This window comes from Nomascus leucogenys, chromosome 14 (genome assembly GCF_006542625.1).
Source record: "Nomascus leucogenys isolate Asia chromosome 14, Asia_NLE_v1, whole genome shotgun sequence".
NCBI classification, from domain to species: Eukaryota; Metazoa; Chordata; class Mammalia; order Primates; family Hylobatidae; genus Nomascus; species Nomascus leucogenys.
Window position 1 is genome coordinate 34754776 of NC_044394.1, and position 24897 is coordinate 34779672.

Sequence of the window (24897 nt, forward strand, 5' to 3'; positions counted from 1 at the left end):
CCAGACCCTCGTCCATGCAGCAGACCACAGGCGCTGCCCTGGGTTCTGATAGCAGTACCAGCTTCTCTTCAGGACCTGGGGACCCTTTAATCCAGATGGTGGGGGACAAGAGAACCATGAGACCCCTTTCTAGGGGGCCCTCACTGCTGCCCTGCTGGGCCAGGTGTCACCTTGCTCTGTCTGCTTTGATCACACCCATTGGGACACCATTTGGGGTTCCAGCTGTGTACACCTCCCACTGTGAGCCAGGAGAGTGGGAAAAGATTGGGAGGTCACTTAGTGGCAGACTCTCAGCCTGCTCTGGCTGGAGCTGAAAAGGTGTCCTGTCGCACAGTACACAACACATACTGTGCAATGCTGTCCACCCCAGCCTTGCCTTGTGGGGTCTGAGGCCTGGCAGAGAGGGGGCTTAGAACTGTGGAGAAAGCCCTGCAGAGGATGTGCACCTTCCTCTGGGCTTTGAGAGATGAGCCACTTTGGGTTAGGAAGGAGGAGTAGGAATGCTGCTCCCAGAAAAGGGATCAGGCAACAGCCAGAACGAAGATGCAGGGGTGGGAATGGGTGAGAAGTCTGGCCTGAGTGAGGGGAAGGCATTGGGAAGAGGAGTTCTGAAACACAGCAAACCCCTAGGCCAATCGCCAGCCCCTCCTGGTTCTTTCACTACAGCACCAGACACAGAAGCCGCGATGTTCCCCAAGGCTACATCCTTCTGGGCATCTCCTGTCTCCCTTCTCCTATCCCTCATCCCCGGTCCAAATAGCCAAGCCCCAGGATCACAGGAAACCCACGGTGGGCTGTCCTTGGCCCCTGACACTTCAGTCCCATTCCTCTGGGCCTCTTGACTCTTACCTTTGCCCTGGATGGACTTTTACATTCATGTTAAAAAAAATTGGTTCGGGGTGGTGGCTCACATCTGTAATCCCAGGGCTTTGGGAGGCCAAGGCAGGAGGATCAGTTGCGGCCAGGAGCTCTAGACCAGTGCAGGCAACAAAGTGAGACCTCATCTCTACAAAAAAAAAAAAAAAAATTTAGCTGGGCAGCACATGCCTGTAGTCCCAGCTACTTGGGAGGCTGAGGTGGGATGATCACTTGAGCCCAGGAGTTCGAGGCTGTAGTGAGCTATGATCTTGCCACTGCACTCCAGCTTGCACCACAGCGAAACCCTGTTTCAATAAATAAATAAATAACAAATAAAGGATGGTTGTCTCAGAGCTGAGCAGGGACTGGAACGGGAAGGTCTTGGGACCCTGTGTGGGTAGGACACTTACTGACTGGGTGCCACCTTCAGGTAGGAGAGTTCCCAGGTACAGCTGCTCTGAGGCCAAGGCCTCCCATTCATTCATCCAACAAATACTTATCAAGCACCTACAATGTGCCAGGCACTGCCCTAGTCTCTGGGGGTGCACCCGTGATGAAGAGGTTTAAAACCCCTGCCACACTGGGGAGAATGTGGAGAAACTGGAATCTGTGTGCATTGCCAGTGGGTATGTAAAGTAGTATACAGCCACTGTGGAAAATGATATGGTGGTTCCCCAAGAAGTTAAACAGAGAATTACCATATGATGCAGCAATTCCACTTCTTTAGGTATAGACCCAAAAGAACTGAAAGCAGGGATTCAAACAGATATTTGCACACCCATGTTCACAGCAGCATTATTGGTTTGCAATAGCTGAAAGGAAGAAACAACCCAGGCACCCACCCATGGCTGAACAGATGAACATGTGGTACAGTTACACAATGGAATATTATTCAGCCGTAAAAAGGAATGAAGTTCTGACACATGCTACATGGATGAATCTTGAAAACATTATGCTAAGTGAAAGAACCAGACATAAAAGGACAAATACTCTATGATTCTACTTACATGAGGTGTCTAGAGCAGTCAAGTTCATAGAGACAGAAAGTAGAGCGGTGGTTGCAGGAGCTGCAGGGAGGGAAATGTTTGCTGGGTAATGGGAGTTAGTGTTTAGTGGGTAGAGAGTTTCAGTGTGGGAAGATGAAGAAGTTCTGAAGATGAATGGTGTTGACGGCTACATGATATTGTAAATACACTTAATGTCACTGAATTGTACACTCAAAAATCATTAAAATGGTCAATTTTATGTTATATATATTTTACCACAATTAGAAACAAACAAAAACCTTCCCCATGGAACTTATGTTCTTCTGAGTTGCCCCAGACGAGAGCTTATAACGAAGAGTAGTGTTAACTCTGCCACCTCAAAGCAGGGGTCAACACGGGGTTCTGCAGAAGAGTCTGGAGTAGGATGGGAGGGGTCAGGAAGCAAGAGGTCACACCAGGTTCCCCTCACTCTCTGTACCCAGAACAGCTCTCCTGTTACCAATTTAGAGTATATTCTGATAAAATTTTATTTGACAAAAAGGCTGCCACCACTAAATAACATTTTTTTTTTCCTAAACCACTGCCTTCCTTCTCTGAAACAACCACTGACCAGGAGATGCTTCCATGAAGAGTGAGCAGGCAGGGGCCACTTTGCAAGAATCTGCATGGGCAGGGGATAGGGCCCAGAGGGCGGGGCTCTCACAGCCCCGCCACCATTCCCCCGGACTGGAGGGTCAGTTATCAGATTTCTGGCTCCATCTCCTCCTAGAGGGCAGGGTTCTCGGCTGAGTCACCTCTGGTCTTGCCCAGGGTGGGGTATGGAAACGGCACCTGATTTTGGCATTGGAAACCTTGGCTCCAAGTCCTGGCTGGGCCTTTTATAAGACATTTAATGTCCCAGCCTATTTTCTTAGCTGTAAAATGAGAATAACCCTGACACCACCCATCTCCCAGGATCAGACACAACACTACAGCACAGCACAGGACGGTGCTTGGCACAGAGGGGGTGCACGTACATGGGGGGCCTCAGAGTTCAGGCCTTAAGGCCCAGGAATGGGGGGCTGTGGGCCCCAGGTGTGCCCAGGAGGCCCTGGGGTGGGTCCCTGAGCCCTTGGACTTGCCCAGCCAGCCCTGCCAGTCCTGGCCAGTCCCGGCGCTCACTTGGGGCGTGGAGGGGGCACTAAGTGCACAGCCGCCCCCAGAGTAAACAGCCTGATGAGCACGGGAAAACAAGATGCTGAAATGCTTCTGAGCCACGTCATGGTTGCAGAGGCCCTGGCCCGCCAACCCCAGGAACCTTCCTGGGCCCCACCCAGGTGATGTGACCACACCCTGTGCTGCCCCTAACCCATCTCTGCGTGTGACAATTCTGTGCCTTCTATGCTGGGCTGTGACTTCTTGAAGGCGGGGACCCACCCTACTGGTCTCTATCCCCCGGCACATAGACAGGGTTCAGTAACTGCATGTTAAATCAGCGGTGACGATGATGATGGTGACAATGACAGTTGCAGCAGCTATCCAGCACATGGCCCTTGCCATGGGTGTGGCCACAGTGCTAAGAATCTTCATTTAACTCTTTTAACCTTCACGGAAATCCTCGCAGGTGTGTCCTGTTGCCATGATCCTCATTTTTAACGAAGGCGCTGAGGCGCAGAGAGCTTAAGTACCTTGCCAAAGGTCACACAAAGTGACAGAGGCAGGGCTTGAACCCCAGTGCCTTGGTTTGACCTTTTTATTTTTGTTTATGTATTTTTATTTTATTGTATTGTATTTTTTTGAAATGGAGTCTCCCTCTATTGTCCAGACTGGAGTGCAATGGCGAGATCTTGGCTCACTGCAACCTCCAACTCCTGGGTTCATGAGATTCTCATTCCTCAGCCTCTCGAGTAGCTGGGATTACAGGCCCCCACCACCATGCCCGGCTAATATTTGTATTTATATTAGAGATAGGGTTTCAGCATGTTGGCCAGGCTGGTGTCGAACTCCTGACCTCAAATGATCCTCCCACGTCAGCCTCCCAAAGTGCTTGGATTACAGGCATGAGCCACTGTGCCCAGCCTGTTTATTTATGTAGAGACAGGGTCTCACTCTGCAGCCCAGGCTGGAGTGCAGTTGTGCGATCAGGGCTTACTGTAGCCTCGACATCCAGGGCTCATGTGATCCCCCCACCTGAGCCTCCTGCCACACTTGGCTAACTTTTTAAAAAGTGTTTTGTAGAGGCCGGGCGCGGTGGCTCACGCCTGTAATCCCAGCACTTTGGGAGGCTGAGGCGGGTGGATCACGAGGTCAGGAGATCGAGACCATCCTGGCTAGCACGGTGAAACCCCATCTCTACTAAATATACAAAAAATTAGCCGGGCGCAGTGGCAGGCGCCTGTAGTCCCAGATACTCGGGAGGCTGAGGCAGGAGAATGGCGTGAACCCGGGAGGCGGAGCTTGCAGTGAGCGGAGATTGCGCCACTGCACTCCAGCCTGGGCGACAGAGCGAGACACTGCCTCAAAAAAAAAAAAAATGTTTTGTAGAGATGAGATCTTACTATGTTGCCCAGGCTGGTCTATAATTCCTGGACTCAAGCCATCTCCCTGCCTTGGCCTCCCAAAGTGCAGGGATTACAGGTGTGAGCCACCACACCTGGCCTCCCTTTTAACCACTCCTCCCAGCCACCTGGACAAGGGCACCTTCTCTCCTACTGACTCTTCATCCATGGTAATCATCAACGTCTGGGGAAGGGACATTAGGTGCCCTCGGGCCACCTTCATACGCAGCCTCTATGATCCCTTCTGAGGTGTACCCTGGCAGAGAGGCCATCTTGAGACTGTGTAGACCCTCCTTTGGCAGGGAACTCCGCACCACACCGGCACTCATCTCAGATGGGACCCCAGCCAGCCTCCTCAAACATGGCCTGCTGGACGTAAAGAACGGTCCCTCTCTCACCCTTGGTGGCTCTTCAGCTATATAAATTCACCTCTCCTCTGGCTAACAGCCTCTTCACCACTGCTCTGCCCCTAGACCCCCTCCCTCTTGGTGACCTGCCTGGCGAATTCCTACTTGGTTGGGATCTGAGAGCTGCACCCCACACACGGGTACTTGGCCCAAGGAGTGGGGATGGAGAAGGGCTGCGGTCCTCCCTGTGCTAGGTCCTTGCCTCCCATGTGTGGGGGGCTCTCCCGATCTTCACACTCTTGGTCCATAAGGAGCCCATGGAAAACTAGTCCCCTTGGGCCCCCAGGCTCCTCCACTATGTATTTGAATGAATCATTTTAGTGAACCCAAATGTAAAACGTACATTTTCCCTTGTAAAATGTCTTCTTTTTTCCACCCTGACAAGACTATTTTGAGTCATGACTTTGTTACCCCAAAGTCATTTATTGTTCCTCCGGGGGCTGGGTCACCTGCAGCCCAGAGAAGCCTCCCTTCAGGGGCTTTGTTATTTTTTTGAGATGGAGTCTCGCTCTTGTTGCCCAGGCTGGAGTGCAATGGCGCGATCTCGGCTCACCGCAATCTCCGCCTCCTGGGTTCAAGCGATTCTCCTGCCTCAGTCTCCCAAGTAGCTGGGATTACAGGTATGCGCCACCAGGCCTGGCTAACTTTGTATTTTTAGTAGAGAGGGGTTTCACCGCGTTGGCCAAGCTGGTCTTGAACTCCTGACGTCAGGCAATCCGCCCACCTCGGCCTACCAAAGTGCTGGGATTACAGGCGTGAGCCACTGCGGGGCTTTATTAAAAAAAAAAAAGAAAAAAGAAAAAAAAAATCACATTGCTGAACAAGTTTCTCTTCTCTGTCTTGAAATCTAGGACTAATAAATGGATTTGTCTCTGGTCATGCCACCTCTCTCCAGAAGTGCTGCTTTGGGGGCTCTGGCCAACCTGGATGACCACCCGTGGGGAACGTGACCACCTGTGGGGAACGTGACCACCTGTGGGGAATGTGACAAGTGGGTCGTTTTCTAGGACAGAGTTGAGAGAGCTCTATTTTACATTTTCTCTACTGTTAGGGGCTTCATTTCACTCTTAATGATCTTTGTTCCACTTTTTTTTTTCTGCCAGTGTGAGGACTATTCTTAAGGGAGGTAGAGTTGGAAACAAAATGGGAATTGGGCACTTTTTTGTTCTCTCTACTCTGTGTCTTCCCCTAGCCGAGGGGAGTCGCTGCCTTGTCCATCCTCTTGCTCCAAACAGACCAATAAGGAAGCAAACAAACAACTTTGGTGCCGACCAGGATTCCTTTACAATCGTTGCTAATTCTAGACTTTGGTCCTTCTGGGCATTCTGACATACCACAGCCAAGGCATCAGGCAGTGTGAAAACCCAGCAGGTTCATTGAAAACCTACACTCATCTGTCCTCCTTGGCTGCTGCCTACCCCCTTCCTCCCTGTTAAAAGCATTTGCAATTTCATCATCAGAATCTAATTTCCACTAGGTGGAATGCTTATGCCTGGCAGGTTTTCCTCCACCCCTCACATTATTCTAATCCCACTGAAATAAGAATTCCTTTAGGCAGCTTGTTGAGACCACCATTTTGATCAAGCCCTACTCCATTCTCGCCTTGGGGACATGTCACAGAGTGGCTTGTCTAAAATCTTTTCCTAGAACTTTGATATTGTTATTTTAGGTTATTATTGTGATTTCATGTTATCCTCCCCCTTTGGGAGAAATGGTTTCATCATTTTGTAATTAAATTATATTTGCAAAATGTCAACAATAGGATGTGCAATGCATTACACGTGCATTATGTAGTACTCTATTGTCAAGATAGAGACCTCCTGGTGAGGTGACAGAGCCCCAGGCTCCACTGCCTTCTACTAGACCGTTGCTTTCTCAGGTGGTGAGGAATAAGTCATCCTTATCTAAGAATTCTTGTCTAAGAAATACCTGGCTTTTCTTTGAGATCCCCTCACTGATTGAAGCACCCCTGCAGTCACTCAGGGTGACTCACAGAAGCAGATCTGGGGACCATGTGGCCAGGGAGCGGGGAGGAATCAGGCTACCAAAGAAACAGAGACCTGGCCCTGCCTGGCTCAGGCCACGTAGCAAAGAGGGCAGAATTTGTCCTCAAGCCCACACCTGCCTACCCCTCCACCACTGCTCCCCAAACTGCACCCCTAGCCCAAATCTGAGTTGCTGTGTCCTGTCCCATGGCTATTTAGGCCATCCCACCAGGCCTGCCATCCCCAGGGAGTGTCCAGCTCAGAGTCCTCTCTCCATACCTGTCTCCAAGTGTCAGCAAGCTTTCAGACTGGAAAGGATTTATTCACAAACTCATGTGGGTGAACAAAGGAGTCCAACAGTAAGGGAGATATTGTCAGCTGTGAGGCCAACTAGGGCTGTGTGGAGAGGACTTGCCCCCTGAACCTGAGATCACAGTGGCCTTGGTCTCCAAGGTGTGAGAAGCACGTGTGAGAAGCACGGCCGGCCCGAGTCAGAGCCACTCAACAGCATCTTATTCATCCAGAGTCACTGAGGTTCCCATCAATTACATTTTCTGAAAATGAAACTTGAATTGCCCAAACACTATTTTAACCACTTTGAAAATAAATCATCCTAAAAGGTGGCCCATAGTCCCTAATGCCTTAAAACTTCTCCTTTTCCCACTGAAGTGGTCATCATTATCCCTGTGGAATGGGACAATAATGTGATTGTGTTTCCATGTGCTATTTAATTACAACTTTCCTTACAGCCTTCACTTTCCTGTTATCTACAAGTCTCTCTCTAAAAACCACCTTCCACCAGCCACCCTTCCAGGCTGTTTCTTTTGCAGAGCGTTGGGAAATCAGACAGCACTCCTGTTAGGACAGACAGTGTGCTCCACAGATGTCAGCGAAGCTTGAGGTCCACAGAGAAATAAGGCACTTGGTTCAGACGCAGGGATTTTGATTAAGCTATTTCTGAGGGTCTTCTTTCCAATACCTTCCAGTTCACCGCTAAAATCCAAAGGCAGATGGGGCCAAGACTCACTTGCACGTGGAATGCTCCTTGAATCTATTTCTCATGGTCCTCTGACTGGTAAGATGTTTCTGTCGTCATGACACTGTCAGGCAGGCATTCCAGGGCTTGCTCTGCTTCTATTTGTTATGTGTGGCCCTGCTAGATGAGCAGCATTGGTGAGACCCCTAGACCTGAGAGGTCCCATTAGAGGGATCAAGAGGTGAGATGTGCAGCCTGTGTCCCTGACCCTGACCTGGCATCCTTCTCTTAGGTGTCTAGTGTGTTCTATAGACTTCAACCTCCTGACACAGCATCTGTGGCCATGGCCATTTTACGGCATGACCAACAGAGCAGTGAGAGTCTGTGGAAAGAGCAGAGCCCCTCAGGGAGACCACCTGGATGAGATCACCATGTGCTAGCTCTTCAAGGAACCCAGGGTGCAGCATGTGGGTGGTACAGTAACAGGCAGCCTGGGCTGTGTTTGGAGCTGCTCTGAGTTGGGAAGGGCTGGCTGTCACAGCTGGGGCAAAGATGCAGCCAGGATCTCACTCTGTGTTGCTCACCTGGTGGGTTGTGACTCGCTACTGGGCCATGAAATCAATTTAGTGGGTCACAACCAGCCTTTCTCTTTAAAAAATAAACAGAATAGGACGGGTGCAGTGGCTTATGCCTGTAATCCCAGCACTTTGGGAGGCTGAGGCAGGCAGCTCATGAGGTCAGGAAATCAAGACCATCCTGGCTAACACGGTGAAACCCTGTCTCTATTAAAAATACAAAAAAAAAAAAATTAGCCAGATGTGGTGGCAGGCACCTGTAGTCCCAGCTACTCGGGAGGCTGAAGCAGGAAAATGGTGTGAACCTGGGAGGCGGAGCTTGCAGTGAGCCGAGATCGTGCCGCTGCACTACAGCCTGGGCAACAGAGCGAGACTCCGTCTCAAAAAATAAATAAATAAATAAATACAGAATAATATCCAAGTGCATCACGTGTAGTCAGGGTGAATATTATTTTGACAAAACTTTTGCGGCTGGGTGCAGTGGCTCACGCCTGTAATCCCAGCACTTTGAGAGGCCGAGGCGGGCGGATCACGAGGTCAGGAGATAGAGACCATCCTGGCTAACACAGTGAAACCCCATCTCTACTAAAAATACAAAAATAAATTAGCCGGTCGTGGTGACGGGCACCTGTAGGTCCCAGCTCCTCGGGAGGCTGAGGCAGGATAATGGTGTGAACCCAGGAAGTGGAGCTTGCAGTGAGCCAAGATCGCGCCACTGCACTCCAGCATGGGTGACAGAGCAAGGCTCCGCCTCGAAAAAAAAAAAAAGAAACTTTTGCTTCAGTGCTATGTATCCATACATCGAGGTGTGTCCTGGTTGGGACAGGAGATATCTTTCTCACCATGAGCGGTGGTCGAAGAAGTTGGAAATACAGTGGTTACACGCACATCCATCCTGCAGTTGATCTTCCTGAGACCCATCCCTGCTACCTTACCCTCAGTTGGGAAGCCAAATGGAATTTGTTCAGGGCCCTAGAACTAGCCTCACCTGGAAGGGACAGAGGAGTCTAGGAAACCTTCTAGGAGGAGGTGGGGCTTGCTGTGGTGGGAGCAGGGAGAGGGACGCAGGGCAGAAGGGAGGGCAGGGGCAATGGTCCCAAGGTGGGAAGAGCAGGAAGAAGGAAGCCTGGAGAGGCCTGGGAGGGGCTGTACTGGACACTGCCTTCTCATGCAGGCAGAATGAAGGCTGAGGCCAGGATTGGGGGGAGAAAGAAAGCCCATTTGGTTTCGATGTGGAAACAGCCAAGTAATCTTCCACTTGATGCCTGCTTTTGCAGATGGTTGGAATCATCCTTAGTTAAGAACCAAGGCTTCCTCCTCCTTTATTCCAAATCCCTTTGGGGAGCACTTGGTAGTGGAGCAGTCAGGTGGGGTATCAGCCTAACATCCCTAGCTCTCACCAACCCAGAGAATACAACTTCATAGTGCCTGCTTTCCTTTTTTCAGTTTAAATTACAATTTTAAGGTGGGGTGTCGAGGTTCACCCCTGTAATCTCAGCACTTTGGGATGCCAAGGGAGGATCACTTGAGCCCAGGAGTTTGAGACCAGCCTGGGCAATATAGGGAGACTCCCGTCTCTCAAAAAAAAAAAAAGAAAAATTAGCTGGGTGTGGTGGCACACACCTGTGCCCCCAGCTACTTGGGAGGCTGAAGTGGGAGGATTACGTGAGCCCAGGAGGTCAAAGCTGCAATGAGCCATGATCACAGCACTGCACTCCAGTGTGGGTGACAGAGTAAGACCTTGTCTCAAAAAAAAAATTCAATTTTAATTCATTAAAATGAAAAAATCCAGTTCCTCAGTTATGCTGGACACATCTCAAATGTTCAATAGCCACATGTGGCCAGTAGCTACTTCATGGAACAGCACAGAGAACATTACTATCATCATGGAAAATTCTAGTGGGCAGTGATGTTCCAGAACAACGAAATGAATAATTTATTCATTCCTTCAGGAATGCAACGTCTTTCATTACTTCTATGACCTGAAATTCTAAATGCAAATGCTTCTGAGAGACGCACTGGAATGACTTAAGTCCTTACCAAATAATAACTGGTTGATATCAAGGGTCCAAAGAAAGCCACCATCTACAGAAACCATCTACCTGAGGCTGAGTCTGTGTGACAGCATGGGGGCTGCAGGGATGTCGGACGGTCAGATACTGTCCCTAACCGGAGGTGCTGTCTGAGAATGCTGATGGATAACGGTTAAGCACCTCCATCAAGGAGTGTGGAAAATTCTGTGACCTGTGAAGAAAGAAAATGACCCAAAGTTATTATTCATCTTCAGATGAGGGGACAGTTTATTTTCCAACAGTCCTCAGCAGGGGTTATTACATGAGAAACAAGCTCTTCTCTATTTCTAGGTAAGGCAGAATAAGAAGTGGACACATAAGGAGGCTGGGTGTCGGGCTCACGCCTATAGTTCCAACACTTTGGGAACTTAATGCAGGAGGATGGCTTAAGCCCAGAAGTTGAAAGCTACAGTGAGCTACGATCGCACCCTGCACTTTAGCCTGGGTGACAGAGCAAGACCCAGTCTATTTAAAAACAAAAAATGGATGCAGGCCTTTGCAGAGTAGGATGCTTGTGAACTTGGCCCTCCTCTGCCCTCTACATTTTACTCAATGACCAAGTCCATGGCTTTATCCGTCTCCTGCACACCAACACCTCCCAGAACCATAGTACCAACCTAGGCCTAGAGATCTAAATACTAACTTATCCTCACCAGGAGCCCAAAAGGAATTGTCACAATCTCTGTGCCCTGCCCCCACCACTTCTCTTCCTGTAGTCCCTACCCTGGCTCATCCTCCACCACCCTCGTCCAAGTCAGCACCTGTGAGTCACCCTGGGCTTCTCCTCCTTCCTCCCTCCCCTGTGCAAAGTCACCATGTCTTGGCCACCTCTCCTGTCTGCCTCAAGTCAGCCCTGCTCTCCTCCTCACCAGCCCTGCCCCAGCTGCATCCTCCTCCTGCCACACCTGCTCTCTGGCAGGGGCCGCCCGCTGGCTTCCCTGCTTTCCAGTCATGGCCACCTCCAGCCCGGTGGCGCTGAACCACAGATGAGCAATAGAATGACCTGGGGAGGTGTTTAAAATCTAGATCCTGACTCAGTTGATCTGGCTGGGTCAAGCATGTGTATTTTTGCAAAAGTGCCCCAGGTGATTCTGACACATACTCCTAGTTAAGAACCACGGTTACGGCCGCCTCTTCCTCATCGTTATTAATAACAAGAGAAACAACAATTGACATTTTTTGTGCAGTTACGTGCACTGCCTCATGTAATCTTCATGACAACCCTATGAGACAGGAGCTGTCTTCTACTCCCATTTTACAGTTGTTGAAACTGAGGCATAGAAAGTCTCATGGCTAGTGAGGGACAGGACCAGCTCATGACCAACCTGACTTCTAACCGCTGTGCTCTCCATACCCCTTTATAAAGCCAAAATTCGTATGTGGCTCCCCTCCTCACACCATTTCCTGATAGTTCCAGGAAAAAAAAAAAAAAGCAGTGTGGGGACACATTTATGATTTCCCTCTCCACCCAACCTCCCACCAATAGCTTCTTAACGCTAAAAGACGTCTCTTGATCAGGGTAGTGGGGACATAGTGAAAACCTACGTAAAAATCCACTGAGATGTATGCTTAGGATTTGTGACTTTATGTTTGTTATTCCCCAATAAGAAAAGATCCTTTAAAAAGTCACTTAAAAAAAAAAAAGAACCTAGCAAATCTGAAACAGATAAAAATATGCATCTGCTAAAGAAACTGGGGAAAGGCCATAAAAATGCCAGCAACTGTGAAGAATTCTTTCTGGCAATAACACAGGTAAGAACAGGCTAGGAAAAGACCCCCAGAGCTAACCCACAGGAAATGCTCAAAAGAGACCAGGCTGGGAGAGGGCACTAGCTAGAGGCAGGGCCCCGGGCGTGACTGACAGGAAACCCCAACACAGTGGGCTTGACAGCAGTCGGCAGTCAGGCACAGGCCAAGAGCCATAGCAGTAACAGCAGCAGCAACACAGGGACTCTGAGGGCCCACAGGGCTGTCTTTGGGCCAGGGACTGGGAGCTGCCCCAGGTGGGGGTCAATGACAGTGAGTTAACTCCCTAACTTTCACAATTCACAAAAATACTACAGATTCCATCTAGATTAATATTTTATTTTTTGGAAACAGGGTTTCACTATATAGCCCAGGCTGGAGTGCAGTGGCTAGTCACAGGTGTAATCGCAACGCACTACAGCCTTCGGCTCCTAGGCTCAAGCATTCCTCCTGCCTCAGCCTCCCAGGCAGCTGGGACTCCAGGTGCACACCACTGTGCCCAGCTAGATTAAGATTTAAATTAAAAAAAAAAAAAAAAAAACTTACTAAAGTATTGAGATAGTTTGTGTGAATATATTAATATAAATTCTGTAGCAGAAGTATTCCTGAAACTGACATAAAGACAGAAACAATGCCTATAATCCCAGCACTTTGGGAGGCCAAGGAGGGCAGATCACTTGAGCTCAGGAGTTCAACACAAGCCTGGCCAACATGGTGAAACCTCGTCTGTACTACAAAAATACAAAAACTAGCCAGTGTGGTGTGGCATGCCTGTAATCCTGGCTACTTGGCAGGCTAAGGCAGGATAATCACTTGAACTCAGGAGGCAGAGGTTTCAGTGAGCTGAAATCATGCCACTGCACTCTAGCCTGGGTGACAGAGCAAGACTCAGTCTCAAAAAAAAAAAAAAAAAAAAAGAAACCAGCCCAGTCCTAGCGATCCAAATACCAGTGACTTATCCGGCCAGGAGCCTCCACGCAACAATCCCAAAGGGAATTGTCACGATGTCTGCACCCCACCCCCACCACTCCCTTTCCTGTAGTCCCAATCCTGGCTCATCCTCCACCTGCTCACACCCTGCCCGCCTCCAGGTCAGCAACTGTGAGTCACCCCGGGCTCCTCCTCCTTCCTCCCTCCCCCGCCCAAGGTCACCACATCTTGGTCCCCTCTCTCATCTGCCTGGAGTTGGCCCCGCTCGCCTCCTCTCTAGCCCTGCCCTACCTTCGGCCTCATCCTGCCACATCTGCACTCTGGCAGGGGCCGCCTCCCTGCTGGCCTCCCTGCTTCGAGTCATGGCCACCTCTAGCCTCATGGTTTGGAAAGCCTATACAGACTACCTTGATTACATGGATATTTTAGATTCATGAATGCTTTAAAAATGAACAAGACTAAATGAAAAGTGACAATCTAGGATAAAATATTTGTAATATATGAGAATTGGGCAAGGTGGCTCACACCTGTAATCCCAGCGACTGGGCAGGCTAAGGCAGGAGCATAACTTGAGGCCAGATGTTTTGAGGCCAGCCTCGGCAACAGAGTGAAACCCTCATCTCCAAAAAAAAAAAACCACACATACACACACATACACACACACACACACACACACACACACACGTAATATATGACAGACAAGGAGTTAATAGCCTGAATACATCTTTAAAATAAATAAGAAAAAAATAATATACCACACTAAATAATAATAATAAACTACACAAATGAAGTGGGAAAAATGGAGAAATATATCAATAGAAAACAGAAAACTGACTGGGCTCGGTGGCTCACACCTGTAATCCCAACACTTTGGGAGGCCGAGGTGGGCAGATTGCTTGGGCTCAGGAACTTGAGACCAACCTAGCCAACACGGCGAAACCCTGTCTCTACTTAAAATACAAAAACTAGCTGGGTGTGGTGGCATGCACCTGTAGTCCCAGTTACTCGGGAAGCTGAGGTGGGGGATCACCTGAGCCCAGGAGGTTGAGGCTGCAGTGAGCTGTGATCATGCCACTGCACTCCAGCCTGGGCAACAGAGCAAGACCCTGCCTCAAAAAAAAAAAAGAAAAAGAAAAGAAAAGAAAACTAGATAAAGCACATAAGCAGATAATTCATCAGAAAGAATTACCAATGGCTGGCCTGTAAAAGAGTCCAAGTAATAAAAAGAGAAAAGGAAAAGGAAAGCAAACTAAAGCAACAATGATATACTATTTGTTTTTGCTTATCAAATTTGCAAAATTATCAAAAATGCTAATCCCCAGTGTTGGGAAGGACATAGTGAAGGAGGCACTCTCATAGGATTGGTGACAACAGCCTAAGTTGATACATCCTTCCTGGAAGGCAATTTGACAATACGTACCAAATCCTTGAAGTGCGCATACTCCTTGATCTACTCTATTTAACTTTTTAAATTAAAAAAAAAACTAAAGTATTGAGATAGTTTGTTTGAATATATTAATATAAATTCTGTAGCAGAAGTCTTTCTGAAACTGACATAAAGACAGAAACCATGCCTATAATCCCAGCACTTTGGGAGGCCGAGGAGGATGAATTACTTGAGCTCAGGAATTCAAGACAAGCCTGGCCAACATGGTGAAACCCTGTCTCTACTAAAAAATACAAAAGTTAGCCGATGTGGTGGTGCATGCCTGTAATCCCAGCTACTTGGGAGGCTAAAGCAGTAGATCCCCTTCTACTTAAGGGGATCAAAATAAGGATGTGGCTGGGGTTGGTGGTTCACACCTATAATCCCAGCACTTTGTGAGGCTGAGGCAGGTGGATCACCTGAGGTCAGGAGTTCAAGACCAGCCTGACCAACATGGTGACACCCTGTCTCTATTAAAAATACAAAAACATTAGCCAGGCATGGTGGCACATACCTGTAACTCTGGCTACTCAGGAGGCTGAGGCAGGAGAATCACTTGAGCCTGGGAGGTGGAGGTTGCAGTAAGCCAAGATCTCGCCATTGCACCCCAGCCTGAGCAGCAAGAGTGAAACTCCATCTCATAAAAAGAATAATGATAATAATAATAAGGATGTGCACAGAGTCAGAATTATATATAATGGCCACAACTGTTAATAACCTAAAGTGGCAATAAGAAGAGATTCGTTAAATCATGGTAAATTCATAGTGAAATATAAGCGATCAATAAAAATTTCATTGACAAGAAAAAATGTTCACAATGTACTGCTAAGTATAAAACGCAAGTCATAGAACAGACGTACAGTATGAACCCATTTATGTAATAAAATATATATGCACAGAAAAAATATCTTAAAGGAGATAACCAAAACCATAGCAATGTGTATCTCTGACAAATATTAGCATGATTTTTAATTTTTTCTGTTTCCTATAAGAAACACGGCAGTGGGCCGGGCGCGGTGGCTCACGCTTGTAATCCCAGCACTTTGGGAGGCTGAGGCGGGCGGATCACAAGGTCAGGAGATCGAGACCACGGTGAAAACCCGTCTCTACTAAAAATACAAAAAAACTTGGCCGAGTGTGGTGGCGGGTGCCTGTAGTCCCAGCTACTCGGAGAGGCTGAGGCAGGAGAATGGCGTGAACCCGGGAGGCGGAGCTTGCAGTAAGCCGAGATTGTGCCACTGCACTCCAGCCTGGGCGACAGAGCGAGACTCCGTCTCAAAAAAAAAAAAAGGAGAGAGAAACATGGCAGTGTGCGCTGGCAGAAACCCCGCAGGTAATGCAGACCCCACCATACCCCCACCTTTCCATCTACCTGGTGGGGTTCCCTGTCCAGAGCTGCCCTGTGGCTCTGAGCATTGATACCCTTTGTATGAGACATAAATGCTATTTCTTGTGCTGCTGTTTAACTTTTCAAGCTTAATCTTGCCTCCTCAATTTGCTGTGGTAAGACTGGGTAAGGTTTGTGTCTCACATTTCTTGTGTGTTCTTCTCACTGCCTACTACATAGCAAGTTCACAGCAAACAGCCTAAAAAAGAATGTGTCATTTCTGTGCCCAAGATCCTGTGGGCGGGCTGGCCCCACAGGTGTGGCATCTGAAAGAGCCCAGTTCTAGGCCAGCTTTAGGTTGCATGTTGTGGGCTACCTGTCAATCTAGTTCTATGAAGATGCCTATTGTGCTGCTAATTACTGTAGAGTGATTGGGCTGCTTGTTTAAAGCATAGGTTATTGCCCTCACACCAAGAGGCAAAGCCAATCCTGTGGCATCCTGTAATTAATGAGCCCACAGCATTTCTTCCTGCCTCTAGTGCAAAGTTGGCTTTGATCCAAGGGAGTGCTTCCCCTCCATCTACAACTTCACATCTTTGCTGTTGGAGGCCTCTTCTGAGAAAGTACCTCCTTTCTTAAACTGGGGGGCTGATCAGAATAGCCCTATGTCCCCAGTGTTCAAAGTCAGCTTCACCAGCTCCCCCTCGTCCTTCTGAGTGATAGAGTATGCTCTTAAGTCCAAGCAAATTTACTGCCCTACCAGCTCAGTTTATAGGCCCAGAGGCCAAAAGAACCCTAGAGACCACTGCAGGGGTGACAGACGGTTTGTTCATTCAAATTCAAAAAGTAAATGTTTATAGTTGTCGATAATCTCTGCAATCAGCACTCACTTCAGTTAAATCCTCTGTAGAAAAATGAGTTAAATCCTCTGGAGAGGCAGTCAGAATCAGGGAGAGGCCAGACAACTGCCTCTTTTTCTCCTTGTGTATGTGTGAATGTGTCTGGTGCTCACAAGGTTCTTGAAGGAGTGGATGGAGGAGAGAAGTCCTGAAGCCTTTGCCATGAGCACATGTGAGAGGCTTTATGGAGGCCAAGCCCAGACTTCCATCATGGGGACCTTGGCCAAGGTACTTCACAGCTCTGTGCCTTGGCTTCCTCATCTGTAAAACGGGATGACCACAGAGGACCTGGCTCACAGAGTGGTTGTTAATGGATGTTAAGCACTTAGAACAGTGCCCAGCCCAAGGTGAACAGGACACAAGTGTTTGCCACTGTTAACAAAAGCAGAGGGAGCCTTTTGAAAATGTCATCTTTTGAGTCTCCTGAGCACTCTCTTGCTCTCTCTGTGAAGAAAGATTCCACATAGCCTGGCATGAGAGCAAGCTCCCTTCCCAGTTGCTTTAGAAGCCAAAGAAGTGGCTGTAGCTGAGTTGGAAGACAGCTACTGGCCACAGAACATTCCTTTGGAAACTCTTCTCCAAGCAGCCCACCAAGGGCCTTGGGTGTTGAGAGAGCCCAGCCAGCCATGACGACTGCCACAGGCCTAAAACAAGGGTTGTGCTGTGGTTTCAATGTTTCTCCCAGAAAGCATGTGTTGGAAACTTAATTCCCAATGCAAGTGCTGGGATGTGGGGCCTGAAAGGTAATCAGGCCATGGGGCAGAGTGAATGAATGGCATTATCATGGGAGTGGGTTCCTCACAAAAGGACAAATTTGGCTCCCTTTTCTCTCTTCCACTCTTTTCGCCTTTCCACTTTCCACCATGGGATGATGCAGCAAAGCCCCTCGATCTTGGACTTCCTAGCCTCTAGTACTGTAGGAAGTAAAGCTCTGCTCATTATAAATTGCCCAGTCTGTGGTATTCTGTAATAGCAGCACAAAATGGACTAACACAGGGTGTTTGAGAGGAATCCCACACTGGCTTACGGGAGGGCCATCTGCCACAAACGGAGTCTTCTAAGGGTGAGGGCTGGCCAAGGCTCCAATTCTTGGAGGAAAGGTTTCTTTTCTGTAGTCTGAGACAGAAAAGCAGAAGAGGAATAGGGACCAACTCCAGATGGAGTTCTTGTTTTTAAGAGGTGGGTTAGGCCAAGCATGGTGGCTCATGCCTGTAATCCTAGCAATTTGGGAGACTGAGGTGGGCAGATCACGAGGTCAGGAGATCCAGACCATCCTGGCCAACATGGTAAAACCCTGTCTCTACTAAAATACAAAAAATTAGCCAGGTGCGGTGGCCCGCACCGGTAGTCCCAGCTACTCAGCAAGCTGAGACAGGGGAATTGCTTGAACCTAGGAGGCAGAGGTTGCAGTGAGCCGAGATCATGCCACTGCACTCCAGCCTGGCAACACAGCACGACTCCATCTCAAAAAAAAAAAAAAAAAAAAAAAGAAGTGGGGTAATTGAGTGCTAGTCAGTTGGTCTCATGGCAGGACACTACTTCAGAAACATCAGTATTTGGTAAGAAGATAAGACTACCTGAGTCATTAAGAAACATTCATTTTCTTATATGGTAGAATGTGTTCTTCCCTCTGAACCTAGACTTTCTGAAAGGAAGTTAAACCTCTTCTCGTCTCCTGCTCTATCTCCTCACCTAAGCCTCAGCATTTTCTTGTTCAGTCAACAAACATTTTGGTTCCAGGCACTTGAGCCAGCCTTGGGCCTTAGGTGAATTGATGTCACTGGTCCCCGTCTGTTGTTACCTGCTCACTGGGGCTCAGTATGCCACTGCCTTTTGTCTATTTTGTTAAATGCTGTACCCCCAGTGTTTAGAATAGTGCCTGGCTCACAGTATGTGCTCAGCAAATAGCTGTTAAATGAATGCATGAAGATGCTGCAGCGTCCATTGCCCTCCCTCAAGCCCATGTCACCCTCATACAGAGAGGTTCCACTATGGTTTCTTCTTATTATTATTTTGAGTCAGGGTCTCAGTCTGTTTCCCAAGCTGGAGCGCAGTGGCAATCGCAGCTCATTGCAGCCTGGACCTCCGGGGCTCAAGCAATCTTCCACCTCAGCCTCCTGAGTAGCTGGGACTACAGGCACAAGCTACTATACTCTGCTAATTTTTAAACTTTTTGTAGAGATGGGGTTTCCCTATGTTTCCCAAGCTGGTCTTGAACTCCTGGGCTCAGGCAATCTTCCCATCTTGGCCTCCCAAAGTGCTGGGATTATAGGAGTGAGCCACCATGTGCACCCAGCCTGTGGTTTCTTTTATCAATGTTTTTGTTCCACTTCTACATCCACTTTTATCTAATTCTGTTGTCTTCTTGACAAGCATGCCAAATTGTCAATTTTATTTGTCTTAAATGTATGTATTAAAGTTACATATTTTCTTGTTTTCTAATTCATCAACTTCTTCTTTTAATTTGTTCCAGTTCCTTCTTGTCAGTTTTTTTGTTGTCTTGCTTCTTGAATGTCCAACTTGCTCAGTTAAATTCTATCTGGTTTAATAATAAAGCATTTAATTCCAAGCATTTTTCTTTGAGAATAGCTGAGCCATATTTAGTAAACTTTGTAGTGTCTTCAACGTCCTTAATTTCTCCATAGCTTGTGACTGCAAGTAGAGAATGACAATCTATCCCACTACCCACCCCCAAACTTCACCAGCCATTCTCCTGTTCTTTGAGAGGGAAATTGGTATCTACTCATTGTTTATAAAAAGCTTTTTGTAAATACACCTTCAAGCCACTTCCCTTCATCCCAGATACCACCCACCCCTCAGCCCCTGTTACACAGAGACTCAGGAGCCATGGGGGAGAGCCATGTGCTGGGCACTGTCTGCCCTTCAATAGCCCAGGGTTTCTCAATGTCAGCACTATTGACACTTTGAGCTGGATAATCCTTTGTGGCCAGGCCGTCCTGTGCATTGTAGGATGTTTGGCAGCATCCTGGCCTCTTTCTACCCACTAGATGCCAGTAGAATATGCACACGTGCACATGCCCATGTGCACACACACACATACACCCCAAGTTGTGACGACTAAAAATATATCCAGACATTGCCAGATGTCCTGTGCTGGGGCTGGGGGGTAAAACTGTCCCTGTTTGAGAACCACTGATACAGTCCTATAAAAGCCACAGCCATAGAGAAGCCAGTACACACAATCTTACCTCCCACCTCCGCAAAGGTCTGGGAGGACCAAGGCCTGGAGGTCCCACAGTGGGGCCCCCTGTGGTTAGGTGTAGGAGCTGCAAATGAGGAGGCGAAGGGGGCCAATTCTGTTTCCTTATGTGGGTGTAAATTTTCCCTCTTGCAGATGGAAAGAAAATGGGATCTAGGTGGCTTCTAGCTGGGAGGTACCTTCAAACTTAGGAGACCAAGAGGGTACAGGGGCAGGCTTCTCCAGCACCCAGTGGCCTTCGCCTCAGTTAGAGGGCATAAGAGGACACCAAGACTCGTGGGAGCCCAGTCCAGCCCAGAGGGGAGAGGGCCAGATAGGATTCAGAGCTGAAGCCCTGGCCAAAGCAGAGAGAACACCCTTACTTCGTAGAGCCTCAGGGTACAAGAGCATCAGCAGCCCCTCTGTTCTCAGGAAGCAAGTGGGATCTGCACTTGGTCATAAAAAGAAGCCCATTACTCTTTACATAAAATAACATCCTGATCATTTAAGGCTATTAACATGTAAAATGCACATACCTTGACCTAGCAGGTACATTGCTATGAGTGTATTTTATGGCTATACCAGCACAAGTGCTCGGGGTCTACAGAGGGGCTGTGGCATACTAATCCAGAGTGCAGCCTTGGGGCCTGGCTGCCTGGGTTCAAGTCTCAGATCTACCACCTACCAGGTATGTGATCTTGGGAAAGTTATTGACTTCTTTGCAACAGAGTTCCTTCATCGTTAACATACAGGCAGTAAAAGGACCTATCTCTTGGGCTGCTACAAAGATTATGTAATTTACCATATTCCAACAACATAGTCTGTAGTCAATAAATGCTAGCTAAAATCTGGGAATTTAAATGCCAATCATTGGTTAAATATATGTGACATATCCATTCTGTGAAATACTGGGTAGCCATTAAAAGAAATGAAGTAGAACTGTATCTACTTAAGCCGGGCACGGGTGGCTCACGCCTGTAATCCCAGCACCTTGGGAGGCTGAGGCGGGTGGATCACCTGAGGTCAGGAGTCCTAGACCAGCCTAACCAACATGAAGAAGCACCGTTTCTACTTAAAAAAATACAAAATGAGCCGGGCGTGGTGGCACATGCCTGTAATTCCAGCTACTTGGGAGGCTGAGGCAGAATTGCTTGAACCCTGGAGGCGCAGGTTGCGGTGAGCCGAGATCGCACCATTACACTCCAGCCTGGGCAACAAGAACTAAACTCTGTCTCAAAAAAAAAAAAAAAAAAAAAGAACTATATCTACTTAAATAAGTAGAGCTTATTTAATAATAATAAATAAGAATATATATATATAATAGAAAAATTGTGCTAAATTTTATAATATAGATACACATGCAGAAAAGTATATATCATTTGAGCTTATTTGCATATAAAAAGAGCTATGCAGAAATAGCTACATGACTTTAACTGCATAGAAAGTTTCTAGAACCCTCAAGAAGCTCATTGTATCTAGGGAGTGGGACTGGAGGACCAGGGAACTTTTGCTTTCTCCTTTGGTATTGTTTGAGTCTCCTACTATGAGTATGTATTTTTATTTATTTATTTAGCGACAAAGAGTCTCACTTTGTCACCCAGGATGGAGTGCAGTGGTATGATCTCAGCTCACTGCAACCTCTGCCTCCTGGGTTCATGCAATTCTCGTGCCTCAGTCTCCCGAGTTTATGGGACTACAGGTACACTCCATCACGCCTGGCTAATTTTTGTATTTTTAGTAGCGATGGGGTTTCACTATGTTGGCCAGGCTGGTCTTGAACTCCTGACCTCAAGTGATCTGCCCACCTCAGCCTCCCAAAGTACTGGGATTATAGGCATGAGCCACCATGCTTGGCCTATTTTTTTAAAAATAATAATATTCATCTTTTTGAAAAGAATGAGATAGATTTATCTCATTCTTATTCATTCATTTCCACTGCTGTGGAAAATTTTTCAAGATTTCTTATTAATTTTTTTAACTGGCAGAATACAAGTAATGTAATACAAGCCATAGGAACGAATCTCCATTCACAAATCCAGGTGTGCAAGAAATCAAATTTTAGTCTATGACTCAACTCATTGATTATGGTAAGCTTCAATCCTGACAAAAGAAAACTTAATTTCAGGCATGTCTGAATTATCCAGAATATTGAGAAGTGCCAGGCATGGGGCTGCCGATGAAGTCAGCAGAGGCCAGGTCTGGCAGCCTCTGCTGCTCTGTGCCTCTTGGGGCAGACAGAAACCTTGGATCAGGTTGCCTGTGTCTTCACGGCCTAGTCCAACCTGGCCACATGCAACCCAGGACAGCTTTGAATGGGGCCCAGTGCAAATCTGTAAACTTTCTTAAAACATTATGAGATTTTTTGTGTGATTTTTTTTATTTTTTTTTATTTTTTAGCTCATCAACTATTGTGTTAGTGTACTTTAGGTGTGGCCCAAGACAATGCTTCTTCTTCCAATGTGGCCCAGGGAAGCCAAAAGACTGGACACCCCTGGCTAGCCCTACCATATGACTGCCTCTTTCTGGGATTGTAGTCCTGCCCCCAGCCAGCCTGGGGAGGACAGGGCTAAAAGGGTTGGGGTTCTTTCGACTCCCAAGGAAATCCTTCTTCCATCATTTCCGGTCAAGGCATTCAGTCTACGCAAGAGAATCCTCGTCCTTTGATGAGCTACTCAGCAAATCCTGGAGTTGCCCTAAATGCTTAAGCTTTCAGCACACAAAAGCCAGAGATGCCTGAAGATTAATTCAGTTTTCTAACCTGAAAAGCTGCTCTGGAGGTAATGAGCTCCATAAATGTGAGGGCAAAAAAAGGGAAAATTCAGGGGAGAAAAAAAATTAATTTCTCAGATACTGTCCCTGCCACTCATGTGTAAATGCAAAGCAAAAAGTGTGAACATTTCCACCAAATAATTAACAATGCCTACCGGTATGGTAGGCTTTAGGATGGAGGAAGGGGTGCAAGAAGAGCATTTATATACTAGTCTATATATTTCCAAACTGTTTGGATTTTTAAATGATGAAGCTGTATTCGGCACTGCTTATATAACTTATTGTCTTATTTATATATTTATTTATTTATTTATTTATTTAGAGATGGAGTCTTGCTCTGTTGCCCAGGCTGGAGTGCAGTGGCACGATCTTGGCTCACTGCAACCTCCGCCTCCCGGGTTCAAGCGATTCTCCTGCCTCAGCCTCCCGAGTAGCTGGGATTACAGGCATGCACCACCACGCCCGGCTAATTTTTGTATTTCTTAGTGGAGGCGGGGTTTACCACGTTGGCCAGGCTGGTCTCAAACTCCTGGCCTCAGGTGATCCACCCGCCTCGGCCTCCCAAAGTGCTGGGATTACAGGCATGAGCCACCATACCCGGCCATAACTTATTATTTTAAATAAATACCCACCCATCCTTTGCCTCTAGGGGACAATGCAGGCCACATCTGTCTAGTAGGCTGGTGGGCAGACCTTTGGGAAGCCTATTTGCATGAGGGGTAGAAAGGTTCTGAAGGAAATAACTCTTTCTAAGGGAAGAAGGAAAACAGACACAACAAGCTGACCCAGAGACAGTTTTGTTCAACAGCAAGAACTGATTCTGGGCTGGACTGGTATTTATAATTTAGATGTATCTGTGGGGCGAAGCCCCACGGCTCTATAAGGCAATGCAGGGACCAGCAGCCCCACAGCACTGCTGCTATAGGAGTGTCCATGACTCCCAGCAGGTATGGGGTGCCTGATGGGTGTGGCTGTGTCCAGCAAAACTGATAGCTACGTGAGGTGTGGTAGGGGCAAAGGGAAGTCACAGAGCTGGAGGAAGGGAAAAGACGGAAAGGTAATGGTAATTGTCTAACCTTGTCCACTAGCACAGTGGAGTCACACACCCTGGGGATGCCCAAAATGTTCATGGGATGAGGGTATGTGAACTAGACAGGGGTCTAGTTCCCACACTGGCAAGTAGGGGCAAGGGAGACGCACTAGTGGACAAGCTCTAAGGACTTGACAAGGGCACAAGAGTCCAGTTGTGTGTACAGGTGGGAAGCACAAGAGAGGGAGCCACAAAGTCTACAGGGGAGGGGCCAGGAAGGTCTCCTGAACAGCTGACACGGGGTGATTCACAGTTGGATAGATAGGCAGTAGGGATTTGCGTGGCAAGGGTGGAGGGCACAAGGAACTGCATGTGCAAAGGCCTGGAGCTGAGAGAGTGAGCAAGCAGCGTTTGGGGGAACTGAAAGCAGTTCGAGCTGATGACAATGAATACAGGGGAGTAGTAGACAACGAGGCCACAAAGGTTGTGTTTCATGATAAGGAATTTGGACTTGATCCTGCCGGCAGTGGTGAAGCTCACGAGAGAAGTATTTAACAAGGAAATTAAATGATCAAACTTTCCAGTAAAGTTTTTCACCACAACACTCCCATCTCTTTCAGTTAACTCCCACCCAGGCTGCAGTCTGAACATGAGAGCTGCTTCCTCCAGGAAGTGTTCCCTGAACACCCTCAGACTCAGCCCTCAGTCAAAACTTCTAGGGGTTCACAAGCACCTCTGCCATCTTTCCCCACTGCACTGGGTCCTAATGACCTGTGCCCTGTCCTTTTCTCTCTTCCTTCATATGCTGTGAGTGCTGGAGGTCAGGACAGTATCTGTTATGTCCTATGTTGTATTCCCACAGCTTGCACAGAGCCTGGTATGGTAAGTACTCGATATGTATTTATTTAATGAAAAACACATTATCCTTAGCAAACTAACACAGGAACAGAAAACCAACTACCACACGTTCTCACTTACAAGTGGGAGCTAAATGATGAGAACTTATGAACACACAGAGGGGAGCAACACACATTGGGACCTCCTTGAGGGTGGAGAGTTGGGGGGTGGGAAAAGGGAAAAGAGCAGAAAAAATAACTCTTGGCTACTAGGCTTTGTACCTGAGTGACGAAATAATCTGTACAACAAACCCCTGTGGCACGAGTTTAACTATATAA

At 47.7% G+C, this 24897-nt stretch overlaps 1 long non-coding RNA gene across 2 annotated transcripts in view; it reads right to left on the minus strand.

Moving 5' to 3' along the window:
• LOC100604873 overlaps positions 1–24897 on the minus strand; it is a 105173-nt gene that overhangs the window by 22995 nt on the left and 57281 nt on the right. For both annotated transcript variants that reach the window (XR_004033230.1, XR_004033229.1), the window contains exon 4: positions 10365–10568. This is a non-coding gene — a long non-coding RNA (uncharacterized LOC100604873). The remainder of the gene's footprint in view (positions 1–10364; positions 10569–24897) is intronic.